The following is a 25,713-nucleotide window of genomic DNA, read 5'->3' as shown; positions in this document are numbered from 1 at the left end:
CACTTTGGTGATATTTTCACCTTAAGATTATCATCTGCTTGAAGTCATTGTGTGTTTGATAGTGATTAAGTAGAGAAAAACTTTTTTGAAGTGACTTCTTATTATGGCAAAATGTATATTTAGGCTTTATTTTTCGGGAGAATATAATGAGCGAGCGGCTTGGTAAAACAAATTCAGAGGTGAAGTTGTATAACGTTTTTTGTGGTCAATTATTCTTAAAATGGCATTATTGCGAGGTGTTGCGAGCGTGAATCACAAGCTAAAACTTTAGGTTATTTAAATAAAAAATGAAAATTAGTTTTTAAAAATCCGAGCAGATTTCTGCTGTCATTAAAAAGATGTGCATCTAACTAAAGAATTAACACGAGCGCAAAACGCAAGCTTAAACATACTGACCAGAAAAGGAACCTGTTAAAAAAGCATTTAGTGACCTCTTTAGGATGCATATTTCACCAATCGAATGAGAGTGCAAAGCGCCAGCTGAAATTTTTCAATATTCCAGCCTGAAAACTTAACTTAACTTGTATACTTTAAAAAGAGTATTTTATTTCGAAAAAACATGAATAACGGCATATTTATTTTTGAAAAAGGAACTTTCCCATTTTGGAAAATATTAATTCCCTCTTTTTTTTATTTCCTTTTTGATGCCCCCTGCCTCCCTTTCGTCAAATAGAGGGGGGGGGGGGCAATTTGTTTTAGCCATATTTTCCTTGATCGGCAGTTTAAAGTTGATTTTTTTTTGTTTCTTTGAAAGGGTAGTCCTAACAGTCAATTATTAGCTTTATCCTTATAAAATAAAGTAAATATGTAATAACATGATAAACCCTTTTTAAATAATGCGAGCGCGAGCTATATATTTTTGTTAATATGATGGGCAATATGTTTGTGATCTTCAAAGCGAGATGCCTATGCAACTAAATTTAGATAATAACTGCTAGCAAGAAGCGCGAACAGAATTTTTAAATATATAAGCTCTGACCTGATCTAAAGGGGACATTTTAAGAACTTTTTGCAGTTAGCCATGAAGACGATGCGTGTTTTAACCAATGGCGGCGGAACGTTTTTTTTTTTTTGGGGGGGGGGGCAAAGCAAACAAAAAGGGGCCAATAGGGGCAATTTGGTGCAAACGGATATTTTCACCATTAGATTATCATCTGTGTAAAGAGGTTGTGTGTTTTGTAGTAACTAAATTGAGCACAATTTTTTAAGTGATCACTAAAGTTATATATTTACGTTTCATTTCTGCGAGCGTAGAGAGCAAGCGGTTTGGGGGGAGGAATCATATCTGAAGATGTCAATTCACCTTTTTGGTCAATTACTGTTAAAAGGGCATCCTTGTGAGATGTTGCGAGCGAATCACGTGCTCAAACTTTTGGAAATTTCATGTGGGCCTAGAATGATAATATTGATATAGATATCATTTACCCAGGGAAGCCACTTCAGTTCTGAAAACTATTCTCCCAGCTATTATTATTTTTTTTACAAGAATGCTTAGAACACGTAGAATGTCCAGTTTTCAGGTTGGAAATCGGAAAAATTTGGCTCACGTTTCTCGCCCGCATCAATTATTTTTTATTGAGCAACTCATTCTATTCCTGGTTACAAAAAGAAGTATGAAATGTCCAGTTTTCAGGTTGGAATATCACAAATTTTAAGCTTGCGGTTCGCGCTCTCATTATTTATTTCGTGAGATATACATTCTATTCATGTCTCCCAATCTCTAATCAGTGCCAATCTACTCATCTTGACTGTCAAGATGAGTAGATTGGCACTGATTAGAGATTGGGAGACATGTGCCCTCTATGTTAGCTTTTGGGAAAGGGCACTTTCAAACAACAAGGTCCAATCTGGACTAATATTAGACCAAATATTGAATCAAGTAAGTACTTGACCTATTAACTGTCAATTGTACCAACTGGAAGTAAATGAAACGAATTCGCGAGGCTGTTGGACGAAGTGACTTTGGCAGAACGGGCTATTGGACGTAGTTTATTTTATTAAACGAAGTGGCTCCAAAAGGATGTGGCTAATGCAGGAAATTGCTCTTTGTAAAGGAAGTGGCATGTTCAAAATGTGCAGACACATCACATTTTGGTGACCAAAAAATTCCCGTCAGGTGTAGGTGAATTATCGGCATATTTTGGTGACAAGTTTCTTTATCAAAATGCGCAGCTGTTAAAATGTGCCGTAACAGTTATTCAACAAAAAATCCCAAACGTGGCTAAAGTTAATTGACTCTAAACAACCTTTAACCTAGCTTGGTCATGTGACCTCAAACTCATGCACGGCGTTTAGTGATACACCATTATCCCAATTTCTTAGTTTCATAAACTATGTCCTTATCCTTCTTAAGTTAAGATGACATTTCAAAAACAAAACCTCAGGTTGAAGATTGGAATGTTGACGACGGCTATATTCTCGCTCTGCTATGCAAGCGAGACAAAAACTTAACCTAATATAAGACTTCAACGTCGAAACTGCCGGTGTCTGGAAAGCGGCGCCTATAGTTTCGCTCAGCTATGCACATGATGCAGATGGGACAAAAAGGGACGAGAATTTCAGGATTCGAATTTTGTTACTATAACATAAAGATAAAAGATGATTATTAAAGTTTTTGTTTTGACAAATAATGCAATTGCTAAGAGTCCTCATTTATTATATTCTCTAATCAACCATCAAATTCAAATAAAACCAAATAATTATTCGATAAGGGTTGTCCTTAGAATTAATGAGATTTGAATGATGAATAAATACTAGTCAAATATTCGAACGATATAGGTTTTAGAATAATTGGATTGCGACCAAAGTAGTGCTGGGAGATCTAGATACTGTAAAGCGCCCTATTATTAAAGGGAAAGAACGGGACGGTGTAAACTATTAAATATACTTTTTGGTAGACTTGGCAACAGTGAAGGTATAAGCTTTATTCATATGACGAGGATATGATGAACATGATGGTCTTAAGCTTATTACGCATCTGTTATTAACATTGGATTTGATTTATGTATAATTGATTGTTTGTTTTTATTTGATTCATCTTTATTGTTATTATACACCGTCAAATAATACCAGGCTCGTTTTACCACCTTCCTTTTCCGTTTGTTTTTTATAATGCTATATTTTACTTTCTCCATTATCATTACTACAACTTGATGGGTTTTTTTTAAAGCAAGATATAATATTTGCAAAAGTGGTTTAATTTTTAATCTTTAATTACTGTATTACCACGTGTTTTGCCATATGAATTAAATATACGTTGTTCTTGTCAACTAGATGTCTTCAAATAATGATAAATGGAGTAATACTTACAATTTCGGATCCTGAATTCCTCCAGTACAATTATCGTCTAAAAGAAAGTTCTTCGTACTCCATGCATTTTCAATCTCATGTTCCATCTGCCAAGACTCTGTCGTCTGGTGATTTAAAAATAAAAATGAATATCTTAATTATATTCGAGCAATACACATGCGGATGTATTTTGCTCTATAAGAATAACATACTAAAATATGTTAATTTCATATGTAATCACAGTTTGGACATGATCATATGCAGAAGTTTAATGCAGCCTGTGTAATATAGAAGTGTCCTTTCTCTTGCTCGTAATTGGCTTTATTTGTTGTATTAATATATTTTTGGGTCAACGAGGAAGAGATACAAACAGAATATACCAAATCAAACACAATTGTTGTACTTGTTTAATTCAAATTAACCATTTGGTAAAATAGCACAATCAAGATGTTTCAATGCAAAAAAAGAAAAGAAAACAGATCCATATTATTGAGCGAGGACCTCTTAAAAGCAGTATGTGATTGTGTTTAAGGCCCTGTACAGGTACAATATTTCTGAGTAATTATGAAGTCCAAACCTACAAAACGATCCCTTCAATGATAATAATAATGAGAACAAGAATAATTAATAAATAAATAAGTAGATAAATAAGTAAATAACTAAATAAATAAATAAAACAAAATTAAATAAATAAATGAATGAATAAAAAAATCATCAATTAAATAAACCAATAAATAAATGAATAATTAAATAAATGAGTGAATAAATAAATAAGTAAATAAATAAATAAATGAATAAATAAATGAACAAATAAATAAAATCATGCAATGACACCAACATATAAGAATTATTATATATATTTTTATAGTTTAGTCGAAATTCGGTTACGGTGATGATGAAGATTCACAAATATGTTCATTATTGACATTTTAAAAAATTTCATTAACTGCTTACACCTCAAACATTTCATACGATGTCTCACTTTCTTGATACAATAAAGACCATGGAATGAAAATTATGCAAAATTCATCGCTTGATCTCATTATTCTTTCATTGAGGTGACTAATTTAATCCTTTGGGTCGGTCAAATCCAAAAATCCTTTTAAATCACCGTGTTTTTTTTCCTCAAGACTCTCTACAGCTTTTTATATCAGTTAAGTAAAAAACCCTTTACCATGAAATCTATACTAAGTGAACTACTTGAGATTATAGAAATCAAATCAACTTTATCGCAACATTAAGCAGACTTTTTCTGAAACGTTGATGATTTTACAGAAGTGTCATTATTTTGTGGCGGAAAAGAAGGATTTGTTTTCATGTACCCTGCATTTCGGGTACACGTTTCAGATTAGGCTCAATAAATCAGAGTCATTTTTTTCATCTCATTTGACGCTGCCTAGTAAAAGGGGATACACAAGTGTCTACAAGCAATGTGTACAATACTTTTAGAAATAGGTAAGCCTACGCGTTTATGTGACAAGCATTTTGCCTCTCTAATGCAATTGCCACCAAGCAAACAAAAATCAACTTTGATGGGTTTCACATTGCATTATATAGGCCTTGACTACTTCATGACATATAATTGTTGTATTAAATCGTCTATTTTTGGTGATATTGAAGGGATATGTAAAATTGTATTGAAAGGCAAAGTCAAAATCGTTCGTGGTCAAAGAGTGTAAAGGGCGGTAGACTAACGCCAAATGCGGTGCAGTTGGCAACTATTGCTGGCATTCATATTTTTCCTCCATCGTTATCGCAGTTAAGTAAAAAACCCTTTACCATGAAATCTATACTAAGTGAAATACTCTAGATTACAGAAATCAAATCAACTTCATTGGGGAGTTTTCGCAACATCAAGCAGACTCTTTCTGAAACGTTGAGAATATTATATGAAAAGCATTTCATAACAAAGCAGTCTTTGTCGAAAATCGGAGAATCACAACATTTCAACAACATCATCGTCCTGGACTCTTTACAAAGGACATATTGCAATTTTACGTTACCTGTCCCGGTTCTCTAGTTTTCGACAATGATCACTATGCTGTCATTTCACTTTGACTGCCATTTTTAATACATTCTTAACGTTAATAATTAATAATAATAATGGGTATTTAGAGGCGCTAAAAACAAAAAGTACCATAGCTCGTACAAAAGTAGGAAACATTTAATATTTGCAATGATTACTATACAATATTCAAGATAAAAAGGAAAATATTAATTATTGAGGAAAAAGGTATGTCTTAAGGGATGATTTGAAGCCAAGAACACTGGAAACATTTCTTATTGAAAGAGGGATAGCATTCCATGTCTTGGCAGCTGCCACCGCAAACCGTTTTTCGGCAGAGGAGAGTTTTGACAAGGAATGCAAAGTCTGCATGTGTCAGTGATTGAACGAAGATTACGAGAGGGTGTGTATAATTTGATGGTATCATTAAGATATTCAGGTGCTAATTGATTTAGAGTTTTGTATACATATAAACAGACTTTAAACTGAATGCGTTGGAATAGAGGTAACCGGTGGAGTTTCTTAAGTAGGGGTGTAGTATGAGTTCGGGATCCAAAGCCAAAAATTAAACGAGCGGCACGATTCTGTATAACCTCAAGTTTTCTTCTATCTCTAGCTGACAAAACAGTATATAAACTATTACAGTAATCTAACCGAGAAAGGATAAGTGCTCGCACAGCATGGTCACATGTCTCAAGATCAATGAATCTACGAATCCTCCACAAATTGCTGAGATGATAATTACAATTACGGACAACCTGATTTACTTGAGCAGACAGTGTGAACATGTTATCAATGCATACTCCAAGAACAGTAGTTTTAGTGGAGATGGGGATGCATTGACCATTAACATTAAGCTGGATATGTGATATTGATTGCAGATGGCGGGCAGAAGAACATAGAGCTATGAATTCAGTTTTGCTATTATTCAGCTGGAGATAATTAGATGACATCCACCTACTAATTTCTGAAATACAAAGAGAGGTTTTCGAAAGTGTTTCATTTATATTTTCAAAAGAGCGCGGGTCAAAGGAACAATACAGTTGTATATCATCTGCATAACAAATATACTGCAGACCATGTTTATCAATAATGTCAGAGATGGGGGTGATGTACAAACTAAACAGAATCGGCCCGAGAACTGACCCTTGGCGTACCCCAAACTCAGTGACCCACGGGTGGTCAGACAACTCCCCGGCTATGCTTACCCTAGATGACCAACCAGTCAGGTAAGACTTAAACCATTTAAGAGCTAGACCAGACATGTGAAATCGAGATTTTAAGCGGTTCAGTAGTATGGTATGATCCACAGTGTCAAAAGCTGCACTTAGGTCCAATGAGACTAAGAAAACACACTTATGCTGATCGAAAAATGACAGAACGTCATTCTGCAATTTCAAAAGGGCTGTCTCAGTGCTGAAATAGGATCTATATGCTGACTGCATTGGATCGTATAAGCCATTATCATTTACGTGTTCTGTTAGTTGAATTGATACTAACTTTTCTAACACTTTAGCAATATGTGAAATATTACTAACAGGCCTTTAATTACATAATGTGTCTTTATTCAGATTGTTTCTCTTGATTATTGGTTTAACTTATAGCCTGATGAACACCATCTGGAAATGTACCCGATGATAATGAGCTGTTTACAATAGAGGTCAGAGTGGGAATATTGCAATTGACAAGTTTTTTCAAAAGCCAAGTAGGTTGAGAATCTGATAAAGAAGTGGCATTAGACATATTGCTCACAATGCGTTTGATATTATCCTCACTGACAACCTCAAAATAATTCAACATACTTTCATTGAAAGAACTGACCTGATTTTCTACACTTCTAGGTTCAGGTGTATTTGTGACATTATTGCGGATATCACTTATCTTCTTGACAAAGAACAAAGAAAAACAATTTGCTAGATCAAGAGGATTATCATACTCAGGGAGAAACTTAACATTCTTGTGGAGCAAATTATTAACAACATTAAAAACTGTTTTGACATTGACTTTACACAGTAACTCCGTATAGTATTTTTGCTTAGCCTTAACTATGAGGTCGTTAACATGCTTGTTAGCTAGCTTAAAAGATGTGTGATCAGTGTCAGAAGAACTTTTGATCCATTTCCGTTCAATCCGTCTTCTTTCTCGACGGGCAGTACGGATTTCCTCATTGAACCAAGGATTGCGAACCTTGTGGAGCGGAGACATGATTTCTGTGGAGCAAACTCATTAACGCAGGCTGCAACAGATGTGTTATACGCAGTAAGAACTGAATCAACATCACCCGCCGAGGACAAGTCATTAAGTTTGTTAATCAGTGCCTCACTAAATCCTTCGATGTCCATTTCCTTGAAGTTCCTGAAAGTCCGCTTAACTTTCTCAACCACCGGCCGAGGATACCTGAGTACAAACCGGATGCAGTGATGATCAGACATGTGACTCTGATGAATGAAAATGTCTTCAATGATGCAGCCATGACGGGTTGGACCGATGTCTGCAGAGTATTGTCCTTGACGATTTCTCTCATCTCTGGCCATTACAAGGTCCAAAGCGTGACCCATGTAATGGGTAGCTCCGATTACATGTTGAACCAAGTTAGCAGATTCTATGATGGATAGGAACTGAGCTACATCAGACTTTGAAGGTTTATCGACGTGAATGTTAAAGTCCCCAAAAAGAAGAACTCGCCCAGCCAATCGTGATATCTCAGCAGTAAGGTCATCGAATTCTCGAAGAAAGTCCGCTGTACGGAGCTGATTCTGCACAGAAGGTGGTGGTCGGTAGACTACAAAGAAATGCACTTGACCTGCATTGCTAACAACGTGTGCTAGCTCAAATGTAGAATAGGTCATAGAGTTGTCCATTTTCAGCTGTAGTTGAAGTGGAGGCTTAAAAATAACCGCGATGCCGCCATGTGGATCTGTTGGTCTTGGAGCATTCACAACCGCATATCCAGCTGGTAGGCATTTTGCAATGACGACTGGATCTTCTGCTCGAAGCCATGTTTCTGTTAGATCATTACATCAATATCGTGTTCAGAAATATAATCATTGAGTAGGAATGTCTTATTACGTAAAGAGTGAGGATTCCATTAACATATATTTAAACAGGACTCATGAACCTTTTTATTATTGGTATCAATAACAATCAAGTTATGATGATTAATTCCCTGTACAGAAGATTTGTTGTTCAGACTAAACTGAGAGATACCAGTAAGTACTGGGATTCTACGTTGCTTTCTACAGCCTCCCCGTTTCCCACGCTGAGCTTTCTTTTTGAGTTTACGATTTATTCTTTACGTTCCAGAGAGTGTTGGCGTAGTGTCGCGAAAACTCATCAAGGACGGCTCCTAAGGCTTTGAACAATGCTCGTAGTCAATAATAGAATCTTGAGATATTTGTCAAAAATTAAACAAATACTTTTTGTCGTAAACTGTGAAAATGAAATTCAATTCCCCCATGCTTACTCCTAACTGGTCAAACCCACTTATCTTCAATAAGTCCCGTTTCTTTCCTTATTCATTCAATCAATACAAAGTTACAAATTAGTCTAAAAATGCCAAGCCCAGTGGCGTAACAACGGGGGGCATTGGGGGCACTAGCCCCCCCCCCCATCGGCTGGCAAAAAAGGGGGAAAGGGAGAAAAAGAAGGAGAAATAAATAGACACAAACAGAGAGGGGGCGAATACATTATATTCCTTAATAAATATTTTTTATTACTTATGTAAAGAATTTGCTTAGTGCCTATGTTTAAATAATCCTGGTGCTCGCATTGCCTGTTAAATGAGATTAAAAAAATCTTCTTAAAGGGACTTATGGTACCAAAACGTCCGTTTTCAAGTCAAAATACACATTTTTATTCCTCGCACTTCGAGGTTTTATTCATTTTATGTAGTGAAATATGCTTCTTTTCAGTGGGCCTACTTCAAGTGATTTCTCCTTTTAGGTCTGAATATAAAACATTTCCAGTTCGTACTTACGTTTGCTTTAGTGAATTGGTGATATAAATTTGCTTTTCATGAATTCCTAAGAACAGTCTTTAAAATGCCCTTTTTTGGTCTGAACATAAAAATTTTTCGCATTATTTATTTAGTGAAATACATAAGTTCTTAATGAATTCCTACAAAACAAGCCCTAGAGCATCCCTATTCTGGTCTGAAATTCAAACTTTCGGCTCGCGCTTCGCGCTCGCAATATTTGATTAGTGAGATAGTCTATGGATCATAGTTACAATGAAAAAAGTGCTTCATGTGTTTAGGTGTTATTCTTTAAAAAAAATCAGCAAGCGCTTTAGAAAACTATTGTGAGGTATGTATGCTTTTCATGAATTCTTTAAAAAATAATCTCTTAAATGTTTCTGTTTAAGGTTGATACAAACAAAAATCTCGGCTTGCGCTCGCATTGTTTTTTTTTTAAGAAATAGGTTGGCTCATACGTATCATGATTACAAAATTTTGCTTATAATGCCCCTTTTTTAGGTCTAAATATTTTTTTTTCAGGTAGCGCTTCGCGTTTGCGTTATTTAATCAATGAGATACATATCTGTTAAATGCCACAGTCCTTAAAATGTCTCTATTATGTCAGGTTACCTGACTCAAATTCTTACTCAAAATTTTTGCTTGTGCCCTCACCCCAATGTCGGACGGTACGCCACTTGCCATGCCCCTAAAATGTAACTAGATAATTTGGCTGCGTATAGTCGACAGGGAATGGTGACCCTTTTGCATTCATCAAGTAATAAAAGAAGGCAAATTATACAAATTAGAAGAAACTAAAAAGGAGGTCATAAAATATACCGGCGCTGTCCTATACAAAAGTATATATTGAATGAGTGTATTAGAGATAGGAACACATCTGTTGAATCACTTTTTGATATAACACAAGAAACCATCTTTTATATTTTGCTTCATATGGAAATAGTATTTTCATGATTAGCATTAAGGTTAATCTCAATGCGTGATAAATACAAAAAAGAGGGGCAAAGCATGGCAGGGGCAGCAAAAAAATTGCTTAATATACGAGAAAGAAAGATCACCTTTCAATGAGAATCAAACTTTGAGATTGATTTTGACATGGTATTCAGAAAATAATATATCCGACATCTTCCTTTTCTTTTCTTTTCTTTCATCTTTTATTTTTTTGTTCTCGGTTGTAGAACTTTTTGGGGCCAGTGCTCTACGGTTGGGTCCGGGGCAAATGGCGGCACTAGGATTTTTAATTTCGGGGGGGGGGGGGCAAAAAACATGGGGGGCAACACACAGATATTTTCTCAAAATCGAGCAAGAAGCGCTAGCTATTTTTTAGATGTATATAGACCCTTCTGACTTACTAGCTAGTTTGCTTTGGGTCATGAAGATGATATCTCACCAATTAGATAATGCGAGCGCGAAGCTCGAGCTGATTTTTTTATATCCTGAGATGATAACTGGACGTTCTAAGCACTTTTTGTAATCATGAACTGGATGGCTAATTAAAATTTGATGCGAACGCGTAGCGCGAGCTGAATTTTTTTATATATGAAATTATGAAAACTCTCATCGCTAGAAGCATTTTGAGTTGAACATTTGATTTTACGCCCCAGTCAACAGTTACCGCAATCGCGTACCGCGAACGACATTTTGAAAATTATGTAATGACCTGCAAGTTTTATGTAAGTGACAAAAATTATTGGAGCTAGCATTGAATTGATGAGAAAATTTCAAAATTCAAAGAACGAAAAAAGCTGTTTTGGAGCACTTTGAAGCTACAGTAGGATGCTTAACACAACATTTACGTTGCATTTGCTTTATTTTCTAAATTTTGGGGTGGGGTCAACTCACTGGGAAAATACCCCGTGCCTCCCCTTGGTGCTGTCACTGTCCTGGGGTGTAGCCCCCGGAACCTCGTGATGTTTTTAAACACTGCAGATGGCCACTGTTTTATACATATACAACACATATTATCTTCGACGCAGTTGCAGATAATAAACGAAATATCTTTAGGCAGTACAATATAGCAAATGTGGAAAAATTGTAAAAGGCGCCAGCTAGCCAGTTACGCCTCTGCTTTTGACACTTTTTTCGCATAAACCTAAACCAAATGTGATAAATTAGCAATGTTCCAAATTTCTATTCGTTTTCAGGGTTCAATTTAGGCATTTTTCTATCCAAGTCAGATATAATACACACACACACACGCAGCAAACGTGGTAAATTACATACAATTCTCGCACAAACCTACTTTCTCTATCGTAATGATTATGTAATAACACAATATAATTATTTTATTTACTTGTAACAAAATTCCATATGCTCACCTGATTATCATCCGGAAGTGATGTTTCTGGATTCGTCTCCTCCCCATCAGTATTCACTCCCATGGTGACGTCACCCTGTAATATGATTATTGACATGATAGAGATGGTAATAAAATGAAGGTACATGTATCACTTTCTGTAGATGTGAAGTCTTGTTGTTATTTGTATTAGGCTTTCATTCATGGAAAATATTTACGCCATAACATATTTTGATCATACTTCTTTCTCTTTATTATATCGAAGAGAAAAAACCTTTTTTGGTGTGAAGATGTTTTTGCTTTTCATTATTTTGAAGGAGGTAATCTACAATTCACTGAACCCGGTAGTAAAACCACAAACACCTTCTTGCCAGACAGCCACATGTTGCCCACTTTGTCTATCAGCTATGATAATTTCTGTCCAGGCAACTCTGGCATCCGATACCGGGTTACTAACAGGTTGAATCTTGAGAATCTACGCAGTTCTGGTAGACTTGTCTCAAGCGAATAACAAAAAGTAAAATTTATGAGCTATTTTTTTCTGGCGATGCAAAAAAGAAAAGAGGATACAAAACCACTGTCGTTGAATAGAGCAAGATAGCAAGATAAATTTATCCTGTACCATTTGTTTGATGCTTCGATTCATGTATTAGAAAAATACATTTCATGTTTAAAAGTTTGAGAATAATTCGTAGAAAAACAATTCACATATGATCAACAGAGTAAGTCATATGAACATTATAAAGTTCCAAATTAGAAGTTAGAATTTTTTTTGTCTTGGTAATTTTTTTTTTCTTTGTCATCTTATTTGTAATATTCTCTTTATAAACACATTATCAGATTCAAGGAACGGAAGGAAAAACATACATTTCGCAATGTAAAATTACACAGCTGACTAAACGATTGTCGTTGGTGTGATCAAAATCATTGCATCACAAATGACTATGTAGGTTTTTTAATATATATCGTGCTTTTTTACTATTCGCTATTATGTTAATAGTACATTGCCTTGGATAATTTTTTTTTGCTCGCTGTAAAACAAAACAAAAATCAGTTTGATATTAATTTCTTGTACTTACTTTTCATATATCAGATATACATGTATTCAGAAATATCGTCTCTCCACGATAATCCAGCGTTGTATATAGTTCTTGTTGATATTTAATATTCTCAAGACAAGGTCTCGTTCGCTTCTTCGGCTGGATTGACAAAAGAAGCACGATAATATCAAAATAAGCAACACTACATTTTTTGTAGCAGAGACGGCAATTATGCCAGTATCACCGAGTCCTTGAAAAAGTCGTTACGCCTTGGCGCCAGATCAACATATTGGGAAAAAAAAATGTTATCACAATTCATTCTGTGCAATTTGGCCACTTTTCAAGACAACGCCTCTTAAGTCTCGTGACTTTTAAGATTGCATCATCTCGCAATCATATTGTTCCCCGGGGTTTTCATACCACTGGGATGTAATATCACCTGACTGAATAATCATTAGGGCAATTCAGTTTATGACAATATTCGATAGCTGGGCCACGTGGCATAAGCCTTAGCAATTCATCGTGGCGATTTTTTTTACGATGAATATTGGGTAATAGCAAATGCAATCAATGGTAGAAATCAGCTACAGAATCAATCGATAAACGTTGTGTTACTGGTCCCGGTGGGTTTATATTCCATGAGCATGGTGAGTCAAAGTTCTTTGAAACAATCGGTACTTACTATGCTCTCGACCAGTGAGAATGCTTCACCTAATCTCAAATATTCTTATCGCTAACCATTTATCGTAAATCTTATCAATGTCAATATTTGTTAGATCATATTTCATTTCATTTTGTGATTATCATAACATAAGCCTTTGAACCACAATAAACTCTACCATTATATTAATTTAATTTTCATTCAAATCAACGGGTTCCTCTCCTAAACCGACAAGCAATGTCCAAACACGATGTTTGTCGATGAAGAAACACTTTACATAAAGGTGTAAAAACAAGCACGGTGGGTGAGCTTGGATGTGGAGATAATAAATTAACATCTACATAAAGCATAACAGAAAAAAAAACAGGTCGCATGAAAAAAAAAAAATATTAAATCACCCCATTATCCTCCCCCCCCCCCTCCAAAAAATAAATGTCTTGTATAATCTCATCCCATTTTCAGATTTTGTATTCTGTTGCCAAAAATATATGTAAATAACTGTAATGCAGGGTGTTTTTTTTTCTTCTTTTTTTTCTCCTGAATGAAGTGCATACATGATGTATATTGATGTTCTATGCCATGCAGTTTAAACATTCTGAAACACAAGTGGCTAAACATGAGAATTTTTCCGTAATAAAAGCATCATACATTTTTTTTATAAAGAATTTGTAAAGAGCACTTAGTCATGTTTATTGTCTTTTAGATAATTCGTAATGCATCACGTAAAAATTATGAGATGCGTGTACGCTATCTCTACTTACGGCTAATTAACTGATATAAGCTCGATAATGTCTCGTGTTTGTACTTTTTCTTTGATTTCTTTAGATTATTCAAAAACTTAAGTAGTAAGCTGTATTTCATCGAACTTCTTTCATTTGTTTATCAAGAGGGTCTATATTTGATCCATAAAAGCAAACCTCATATTGGTGATCATGGTAGGTCTATATGCTCTCTGGAGGTACATGTACGTAATACAAATAGTAAGAAGATATCTAAATGATCTTTGGATCAAATCTATGATAATGTGTTTGCGTTCCCTCACATATTATATATTATGTTTACTTTGATATACTAGATTGACGCCTGGAACAACGTGATGTACACATATATTTCAAAATCCTCCATTCCCATATTGTCATCTTCTCATAGTCCTTGCATGGATGTACTTCTAACAATTCTCTTTTCCCCTCTCCGTCATGGAACTTCTGTCTTTCATTCACCACCTGTACTCCCAGTACTTCCAAACGACAAATTCTCCTCGTTTTTCTTGAAGCTTGACAGGTGCGTAGCCAGGGGGGAGGGGGTGAGGGTGGTCGCCCCATGCCCCCAAAACGAAAAAAAGAGGAAATGGGGAAAAAGAAAAAGGGAAAGGAGAAAAAGGGAATCAAGGTATAGCTTTGTGTTTTTTTCCTTCTTTTTGTCAATGGAATAAAAAACCTAAACGAAAGAATGATGTTCTGTTTTCATACACAAAATTCAAAATAGCCTTTCCATTTTGGTTCCCATTCCTTTTTTCTTCTCCGTTTTTCCCCTTCCCGGCTGTGGGAATTTATATTCTTGCCAGAAATTATAAATTATACATGGGTGTAAAGAGTAGAAAAGTATTTCCTTTTGTTTTCCTCTTTCTCTTTGTCCCTCCCTTTTCTATCTTTGTTTTCTTACTTCTTCCTTCCTTCCTTCCTTTCATTTTATCTTTCATTTTCTCTTTCCTTCTTCCCCTTTTCTTTCCGATTTATCTTTTTTTCCTCGAGCCTCTTTCCTTCATTTTTCCCGAATGCAACTCTGATTTACCGACGATATCCAAATCAAAGGAGGGGGTGTGTCGCACCCTAAGCGCCCTTTAGCAACGACCCTCCTCATAAACACAAACATGCATAGGGACACACTCCACCTGCAGCGGATAGCAGCCACTTTTTCCTGGGACAGACAACTAAACGTCGCTGCTGAGACTCTTCAACTTAACTTCTATTTCAAGTCATCAAATCTGAGGATGTCTCATCAACTTCTCTTCATTCTATCATCTAGACCTTCCATCTGCATGTACGTTATCGTTAGAATCATGCAAACCTTCGCAGATCATGTGAAATTGGACAGGTTTGGCACTTTTGTGGATGAAATATTTCATCCTTAAATTTCATTTATATCGAATTTCTCATCTGATCGACTTAGAAATGCAGTGCGTCCCAGAAAAAACGAAACCGAGATTTAGCAAAGATTTATCATAACTTAATCACAAATACAATAGACAGATGACCTACCAATGAAAAGCTGAGAATCTCCTCTTTCATTTGATTATTTCTTATTCACGCATGAGTGAGCAAAAACAATTCGAAGAAAGGATGCCAAAAAGTCATTTGGCGGGGGGTATCTGAATTTCAGAAAGAAAATCTCATGACCAAACAGTTCAATATCTGCTTTTTTGTTTGATACCTTAATCACAGAAAATGACCAAGAAGTAAAGAAGTTATGATCCTTCGAAACAATGCTTGTATTTCCATAATTTCATCAAATAAACGTGTTTTCACCGGTTTCCCACAAAAGCTATCGCACGGTAACAAAAGACTTAATGCATGGCTGATCGTCAACAAAACGGAGTGTCGAGTGAGTTTGAACGCTAGCCCGTAAAACCTCTTCATTTTATGAAACTATTGAATTTCAAGCCTTATTTCAAATAACCAGAATGTTTTTATTTCTTGACCAATTTCTGTAATTGAGGTATCAAATTAAAGAGCAGATATTGAACTTTTTAAAAATGTGGTTTTCTTTTTAAAACCCAGATAAGGCCCGCCAAGTGACTTTTTGGTATCCCCTTTTCAAATTGTTTTTGCTCACTCATGCGTGAATGAGAAATAATCTAAGTACTTTGAGATGAAAAAGGAGATTCTAAGTTTAAAATGGCAGGTCATTTTGTCTATTGTTTTTGTGATTAAGTTATAATACATTTTGTGTGTGTGTGGGGGGGGGAGGGGTCTTATAATCTTCCAGAGATGGATCATCGCAATAAATATGTATTTCACATGAAACTTGAATTAAGGGAAAGATTCAATGAGGAAAAAATAAACACCCTACACACCAAATTCACTTTCCTCCACCATGGAGACGTTATTGTTCCTTGCAAGCCTCTAACCAGTAGTAGGTCCATTCTCGAACACAAATCATCTCATCCACACACGCACCCAGGAACCAACTCTTACCATGCTTACGGTCGCATAACTCCTCTCCTGAAGATATGAAGATATGTTTTCTCGGTATTTTGACAGTAACCCGTGCCCTCAAAGTTAGTTGCAGCAGCAGTCAGGTTTCTTGGGTAACCAATAAAGTCCTCACAAAGTCCGAAAAGGGACTTCCTTAATGGGACTAATCAGGAGCAGTAATACTCCACATTCCTTCTTGAGAAGTGCAACATTGGTTTTATTTGATTTGTTTCTTTTTAAGTAACCTAATAAAGGTGTAGGAGTGTGTGGTCTTGTATACATTTTGTTTCTCCCAAGTTGTCTGCGTAAAAAAATAGTTCGTTTAAATTTCACCACCCCTCTCGTTCTTATCCGGTGTGTTGGCCCATTTGGCAGAGCATAACTCTCACTAATGGGAGGTCGGGATTTCAAACCCCGGCCGAGTCAGACCAAAAGACGTAAAAAGATGGGAATTGCTGCTACCCTATTTGGCGTTCAACATTTAACGAATAGAGCTTCGTCGATCTGGCCCACGACCAATCAGATATCTATTTCGAACAGTATAATAAGAATTATCATTTTTTCTCTCCTATATTATTTCAAGTTGCCCAATTCCCCGCCTCTCTCACCCGTTTCACATTTATGTTCAGTCTTATGTTACGCCTCCGTCTTTTCCGCTTCTTTCTCTTGGTCACTTTCTCAATCTGGCATCTTTTCAAAATTGTCCCCGCATGATCATCAAGAGATAAATTACCTAAGACAACCAGGTTAACTATATAAATTCAATGTTCAGATTTTATAACAAGCATGAATATAATGAAAATGTTCATGAATATTACGATTCATCCAGTTAAATTGAAAATATAAGTCAGTTATAAATCGGGTACTTAGAACTTAAATCATGTAATGGAATTCATATAAATTTTCAGTTTATTCCTGTGCTTGATTATAAATAATATGATGAAAATGTGTTCGTCTTATGAATAGATGCCGACTGATATTTAAACGGGCATGACTTTCTTCTATTAAAGCCCAACAACAGCTTCCAACCCTTCCAACAATATACAAATCTCAAATGGCAAAATACCTTAACTGAAGACCATTCTTGATCCATATATAGCTTATAACACTAAAGTTATGATATCTGGATCATTACGATTTAAATCGCAATCCAATGATGTACTGAAATTCCTTCATGTTCAGCAAACAACAAGTATCGATCATTTGGAAAATCAAAATCAAAACTTGCATGAAAAAAATCATGTAATTATTGATAGATCTAATACAAGTTATATGAATTTTCATGATCATTTGAGCACTCATTTGGGTTTATTATGTTACACATATCACGTTTCGAGGTCCTTAAGAAAGATTTTGTATGGCATTTCTCTGTAAAGATAGTTTGTTAACTCGTCATCTTGCAAGCATTTCTAAAATGTGTTTACTTAACCTTATTTTAAAGATTTTAAACAACGTTTATAATTTGAAATAAATTGCATTTCGAATAACTGTTATTCATGAAGCTATTATAGCTCCATGAGTTATTTATGTGTCCATCTACACACATTTATACTCTTGAATGTTTTATGATAATTACCTTACAAATGTTACCTAAAAACATGTAACAATTTAACCTGAGATGAAATGAAAATACGATAAAGGATTTCCTTTTTTTATTTATTGAATAAATATTGTCAGAAGTAAGTAGATTTTTTTGGTTCAAAACAATAATTCAACCCTGAATTAAAAGAAAGAAAAGAAAAGACAAGTTGATTACTTAAGCATTCACGAAGACTATTAAAACAAACACTATTTGTTATTTTGTATTGCGATTGTCATGAGATGTGGTTCGTAGGCCTGAGCTGCATCTTCCCTTAGCCTCGTCTGCAATTTGTCTCATTTTCTGTTATGAAATAACTATTAAGAACTGGTGAGGTATGATGTTAAAAGAACTACATGCATGTTTTAGTATAGCAAGACATTTTACTCTGTCGGTATTGCATTAGGAAACAGCTATCACCAACATGTTTCATTTGGAGTTTCAGGTCATCTCGTTATAGCTCATTGCACATTACATATTTCGATTGGTTCCAAATAATGAACTAAGTCAAGCAATTTCTATAGCAATTTTTTACTGGAGCGTTGTGGCCCAGTGGATTAGTCTCCGGACTTTGAAACAGAGGGTCGTGGGTTCAAATCCCAGCCATGGCGTAGTTTCCTTCAGCAAGAAATGTATCCATATTGTGCTGCACTCAACCCAGGTGAGGTGAATGAATACCTGGCAGAAATTTATTCCTTGAAATGCGCCAGCGCTGTAAAAGGCTGCGGGGCTAAAGCCAGGGTAATAATATCCAAGTCCTTTGGAAGCGCATAGAGACGTTATTTTATTATATCATGCGTTATGCGCTATAAAAGACCTGTCTATTAGTTCACTATTATTATTACTATGATTGTATCACAAATTCGTATGTTGTTGTTAGGAATCAGATAGAAATATTCGGTAAAGGAGTTTTCATCAGTTTTCGTATATACTACGGAGCCGCTCTCTAAAATGCACCAATGCCTTTGAAACTGCAAGACAATTTTCTATGGAGAGCTGATAGGCTTTTGTTGAATGTTGGTGGACCTCGACGCGAAATTATTTTTCCTACCGCAGTTCCGGAAGCCAAAATGAATATTAATGACTTACGCCTTTGGAATAAAAGTACGCATGCGCGTCTTTAAAAAAAATGTGGTCGTTCGCGTTGCCATTAATAAATCAGTACCTTCAAATTGCCGGTACCCTTATATTGGCCTAAGGCTTAAATTTATATCTATATCCAATTCTTAAACACTAAACAAATTTACATTAATGACAATTTCGCCTCCGGGTCCACCAACTTTCGACAAAACCATGTCAGATCTTCTCTGGGATTTGACTAGTATTTTCAAAGGAATTGGTGCGTTGTGGAGAGCGGCTACGTAGTAAATGTAAAAACTTTACATTTACTCCGACAAACGTAGAGGACAAGTTTTATAAGTTTTCTATTTTTTAAATCTTTTGTTTTTGTTTTCTGTTCATCGAATTTAAGAAAATAAATTTTGGCAAACAACGACTCTCGTCCAAAAGTAATTTGAATACAAAAACGTCCTTCTCTGGTGGTTACGTGTTAGAGTATAATCCACCCCCCCCCCCTTTCTTTAAAATGTTTGATATTTTGTCAAAGCATTGTTTCTTGTAATATATTGTTAAGAATTATAAATATTGTAATTATTTGTTCATAGATAGTGTTATCTATCAATTTCAAAGACAGAAGAAGAGGGATCAAGTTTGAGATTGATTTCATACATTGAATAAAATGTCTTTGTGGAAAGAAATGTTGCCAATTAATTACTCTTCAAAACGAAATGAAGGGCCAATGATGATATCAAGATAAAGCACAGATTTCTAACAGTATGCGACATTTCAGTTTCTATCAAAACACATCAATGGTTATTAATGAGTGCGCAAACGGAAATTCCTGCTTAGAAACGAATCTACATATTTTTTTCTTCTTAAATGGCACACCTTTTAATATCCATATCACGATCCCTCGTTTATTCTTCATCAAAGTCGTCCCAGAATCATTTCTATTCGTGATATCAGCCGTGGTGGTGATCACTGTCAATGTTCCTCTGTAACATTGCAATATGTATCGGTCATCTGAAGGTTCTCTCTTTGCGGAGAGGGTTCTCCTCTTCATTCTTACAGTTATCCTTCAGCCATCGATTAGTGTTCAAGATGTTCAGTTTTTTATCCAACCTGCTGATGTGAGTGTGAGGGAGGGTGAGACTGCATCATTTACCTTTACCCTGATATCAAACCGTTCCTTCTTGGGTGCGAGTTCGTATTGGGAAATGAACACAAAACCCATCTTCACGAGTGACATGTACAATGTCTCAACTATATCATGTAATAACACCAACAGAGTTTCATCTCTCCTAACCATCCATCGAGTCCAAAGAGACATGTACAGATTATACAGATGTTGGATAATGATTGCAGTCGCAGATAATGCTCCCATTGCTCATTCATCAGAATTTGCCAACCTTGAAGTCTTGTACTTCTTAAAAGACAATGAGTTGCATGGTTTGCAGAGGACCTTCGGGGTTCCATCTTCAGGAATATGACCAAGTTACCATCAAATGCCAAGGTACCCAGAGCAATCCACAAGATAAACTGAGACGGCTACAATCTTTTGATGTGTCTCCTTTCGGATTTACCCAGACAGGATCACTGTTGATTGGCAACATAACTGCTACTCCATGGCTTCACAAGAAATCATTGATCTGTGTTGCCTAGAGTGAAGCGTTTCCTGGAGATCAAGTGAGTTGCTCGCTTGGTCCATACACCGTGGTTCACACTCCTGTTATAGAGGTCATTCCATATCAAGCTGAGATAACATGGCCTTTAGTAACTGAATTGACGTTCCAATGTATTGCTACAGGGTATCCCGAGGTAAACATGTATAACTGGTCATGTCATCCTGAAGAAATGTTTTCCCAATGTTCTTCTAATACGCGGAACATAACCATCATTCTCAAAGATATTGAAAAAGAAGAAATCGCTAACCTTACCTGTAAGGCAACAAACGAGATAGCAACTTCGAGGAACAACTCAATTATACATGTAAGCTACACTGCGGAGCAACTGCTTGCTGTCTGCATGTCGAATTCGACTCATTTACCACGGACATTGACGGATGACAGAAAATGGGTTTCCATCGCTTTACTACGATGACATTTTAGATGCATTTAAGTGCCTTGTAGAAGTTCATAGTATCATTGATGAAGTTATATTTCAGTGGTTCTTGGATGGTCGCCCAGTTGTTGAAAACGAAGGAAAGCACGACCTCGTTATATCATCAGACGGTTACACTCATCTCATTGTATACAACACGATCAGAGCACAATGGAAAATCATTGTCGCATGCAATATCAGGCCTCCAACATCACATCGTTTCTCTTTAAAAAAAAGGGTGGCATGCACATTAGTAAGTGCTGTTACGGACCCAACGATAATCGTCACAGATTCCCTTCAAGAAATCACCGACCTTGTCGTTTACAGTCAAGATGAGCATTCCATGAAATTCATGACAGTAGTATACATTTCAGTGGGATGTGGGATGTTGTTTTCCCTAAGTTTTGTCGTCATTGCTTGGCGAAAATCGGTATGCAGAAAAGCGGAAGGAACCTCACCGGGCAAGGAAGTTTCGCGCACTAATATTAAAAGCATCTGTTCAAATATTAGTGGGTTGGCTTCTGTCGACAACAATGAAATTCCTGTCTGCGAAATCCCCGATGTCGATCTAAACAGACACACATCGATCGAAATCAAATCGAGCTATAGGCAATTTGACACAGTCAACAGGCAGTTGAGATCCATGGGTTACATAGAAAACGAAGAAGAGGAAGGGGAAACAGAAGGAAGAAGTAGAAAAGGGGAATCATGTTGGAGAGGACTGCAAAGAAATATTAAAGATCGAGGTGGAGAAAGAGAGGGGTCGATATACGATAGCACGTCAGCATCATACTCTAGTTCTGAAAATCAGGATATTTGTTATTTGTGTCATGAGGATGCCAGATAGAAAGTGTCTGTAGACATACAAGTTTATTATCGAAATTTTACTGTACATGTATTATTATATTTCAAATGTTTAAGTACACTATGACAATGACATATTGACATATTAGGCAGGAAGTTGAAGCGCAAGCGTTTCATCTTTTAATTAAATTCGAATAAAAAGAAAAAATCTCCCTCGTTTCTAATACCTTAATCAGTGTCAATTAAAAAACTTTGCTGTTCTTATATATTATGAAACTTGTGTTCGGAATAAGTTATGAACGCCCCACCGGCGGATAAGATGTAGAAAGTTCAGGGTTAAATTTTAACAATTGAAAGAGGTATTCTAGGACTCATATTACTTCCCAACGTGCTCCCTTCAATCTGAAAACCCTTTTTATGATCTAAAAGTTTGATGCCTCCTTTTTCCGGCTAATTTGCCCCCCCCCTTAGTTTGAAATCAATCTGGCTCACCTAATTTCAAGACCATTGAGGCGCTCCCACCCAGAGTTTAAAATCGAATTTGAGCATTCCCTTATTTTATATCAGTATGGCTCCCTTATTTTTTGAGCCCCTTACTTTCTTGTAATTTTGGTCATTAACCTTAGGATCGATTCGGCCCATTAAAGTTTATTTATTAATTTGTTGTTTAATTTTAACAGAGTAGTTACAATAACTGCTCGACCAAAGGGCCGTGTATCAACAAAAAAATGTAACAAAACTGTGATACATAAAAATAGCCAACAAAATTAACATAATTAATGAGAAAGAAACAATGTAATACATAAAAGTAAAATAAAGTGCGTATCAAAAAAGAATTAAACTTAGAACAAATCCTGTACAATTATACATTCGTAGTATCCTGGTAATTTTTCCACATTTTAACATTGGAAGAGATCGATTTAAGCAAATGACGATATAACTGTCAAAAAATATTTCCGCTTGAGTGAGTACCACTTACTTTTGAAAATTTAGGGGAAAACGATTTGCGCAGAATTTTGAAAGAGTAATGCGAATAAAAGTAGACCTTAATCAAGAAGAACACATGGAATTTAGCTAGTAAAATTGATTTGAAGCTATCTTTTACATTTTTAACCTTGTTTTACCTTGTTTCCTTGCTCAAAGCACTTCGAAGAGTGCATTGCGCCCCACCCCGCTCCCCCAAACACCGAGGTCATCGTGACGATATTTGCTTACACTGAGCTGTGATTTACAAGAAATGGCTTAGGCTTGATTTTCATTTTGTTAATCATTGTAAAGCTTCGGAAAGGTGTGGAGAAACAAGTATTACATGAAAAATGAAATGTAAACCCACTTTAAATGATAAAAAATTAGTGAAAAAATGCTGGAGATGTTTGCTATGAACTTTCCTTTTTCAGATTCAGTTTTGTCCTCAGATCCAGCTGGCACAAAAAGGGTAAATGTTGTGCTTACTAAGTGTTGAAATTCCAGTTTGGGTGGAAAAATTGCTAGAAAATGCTTGTATGTATTCTTTATTTCATTTGACTACACTGTTAAAAGAACCCTGATTTTACAGAAAAATAAAAGAAGATTTTGCAGAAAGCAATACCAGAATCATTCTTTAAATTCATGAAACAGGAATTTTTCTGCAATTTAACAGAACAGGTCTGTTAGAAAAAGTGGAAAAGAGTGTTTTATTTAAGGAAATTTGTAAGATTACACACACCAAATACCAATTTCCTGTAAGATTACGCAATCTGATAAGATTACAGGTGTTCTCGAGACTCTGCTGCAGGAACTTCTTTTAGTTTAAGGATAAATTTTCTAACAGTGTAGAAGGGCAAGGGAAATGTATGAGAAATGTTTTGCAGGGTAAGTTTGATTTCGCCCTTCCCCTTGACACAGCGTGAAAACGAGCATTTATGCGCAAACAGATTTCTTCGAGCTTTACAAAAATGGACAGTGCTCACTCAAGTGTAACATTATGTAAAAAAATTTACTTCCATTGGATAGATGAGACCTAAACCCAAGAACATAGTGACGGAATTACTCACATGTTGTATGTTGTTCATTTCCCAGGTCTTTTTCAAAGTGTAAACTTTTTTGATACGCACTGTATAAATCAAAATCATTTATAAACTTATTACAACAGAAAGCATTCATGGAAAACTTCGAAACGTATTTGTGTGAATGATATCGATTTACATTGTCTTTTTTTAAAATAATTAAGTGAATTTGCTCAACGGAGAGAAGGGAAATCATTTAATTTAAAAAAACTGGCTGCGAGACTTATTATCAATTGCATCATGTACACTCCTTAACGTGTGGAATATTTCAGATATGTCTTCCTGTATACTGCATTCACATCCTATCTGCTTACTACTTTTGCAAGGTTTCTTTTTTACAACTCGGTGAATTTCACCAAATTAACACCCGACAATCAGCAAGAGGCGGTCTAGTACGGTTACACTTCGTAATTCCGAAGATTTTTTATTCCATAGGTTTATTATTCCGAAAGTTCGTAATTCCGAAACACGTTAATTGCCTATACATGAACCTTGATTCTCGTTAATCAGAAAACGAAAAAGGGTTCGTTAATCTGAACATTTGCGGCGTTATCTGAACGTTCGTTATTCCGAACGTTCGTTAAGCCCAAAACGAAACAAGGTTCGTTGTTTCGAAGATTTGTTGATCCGAAAAAGAAATAAGGGTCTTTATTCCGAAGGTTTCTTAATTCGAAAAATAAAAACCGGAAGGGTAAACATGATGGAGGGTGTGGGGGGGGGGGGGTACCGTAGCTTTTCAATTGTTATGAGGAAGGGTAGGCAAACAATAAGGGCGGCGGAACGAATTTTCGTATTTTCGTTGGGAGGGCAAATCCAAAAATGGCACTCATGATAAAATGGGCATTTTGGTTATATTTTCAGCACGGGATTATCATCTGCGTGAAGTCATTGTGTGTTTTAGACATGGGCGGAAATCCCAGGGGGACAGGGGGACGTGTCCCCCTTCTCAAAATAGTAGGGGGACACAATATCAAATTATCCCCCTACTAATTTTAATCTTTGATGATGGTAAGAAATATATCGATCAAAATGGAAATAAAACATGCATTTTGGGATGAGATGACCTTTTTTTTTGGCTTGTCAAATTTATTTTCGTCGAAATGACCTTAAATTTTGGGTGATAACCATTTTTGGGGGCTTGTCAAAATTTCGTGACCCTTGTCCCCCCTATCTTTTGGAGATATTTCCGCCCCTGGTTTTAGAGATTAAGTAGAGCAAAGCCTTTTTGAAGTGATTTCTGATTATGGTAAGATATATTCAGGTTTCATTTTTTGCGAGTGTAACGAGCGAGTGGTTTGGAAAAAAAAAAGCTGAAGTTATAACTCTTTTTAGGGTAAGTTATTGTTGAAAGGGCATCATTGGGAGGTGCTGCGATTGTTGGAAAGCAAGTTCAAACTGTTAGATATTTCAATAAAAAATGAAAACAAAACATTCTGAGCAGTTTTTGCTGTCATTAAAAAGATGTGCATCTAGGTGAAGAATTAGCACAAGCGCGAAGTGTGAGCTGCAAAAAAAAATGACCAGAAAAAGAAAATTTTAGGGACTGCATTTAGTGACTCGTGGATAGGATATATCGAATAATGCGAATGCGAAGCTAGCTCATCATGCTCATGTTTATCTCTTATTGCGCTAGACCTGCAAATATTTATTTCATTATCCATTTTATTTA

This window comes from Lytechinus variegatus, chromosome 4 (genome assembly GCF_018143015.1).
Source record: "Lytechinus variegatus isolate NC3 chromosome 4, Lvar_3.0, whole genome shotgun sequence".
NCBI lineage: Eukaryota > Metazoa > Echinodermata > Echinoidea > Temnopleuroida > Toxopneustidae > Lytechinus > Lytechinus variegatus.
This window is presented reverse-complemented; position numbering follows the sequence as displayed.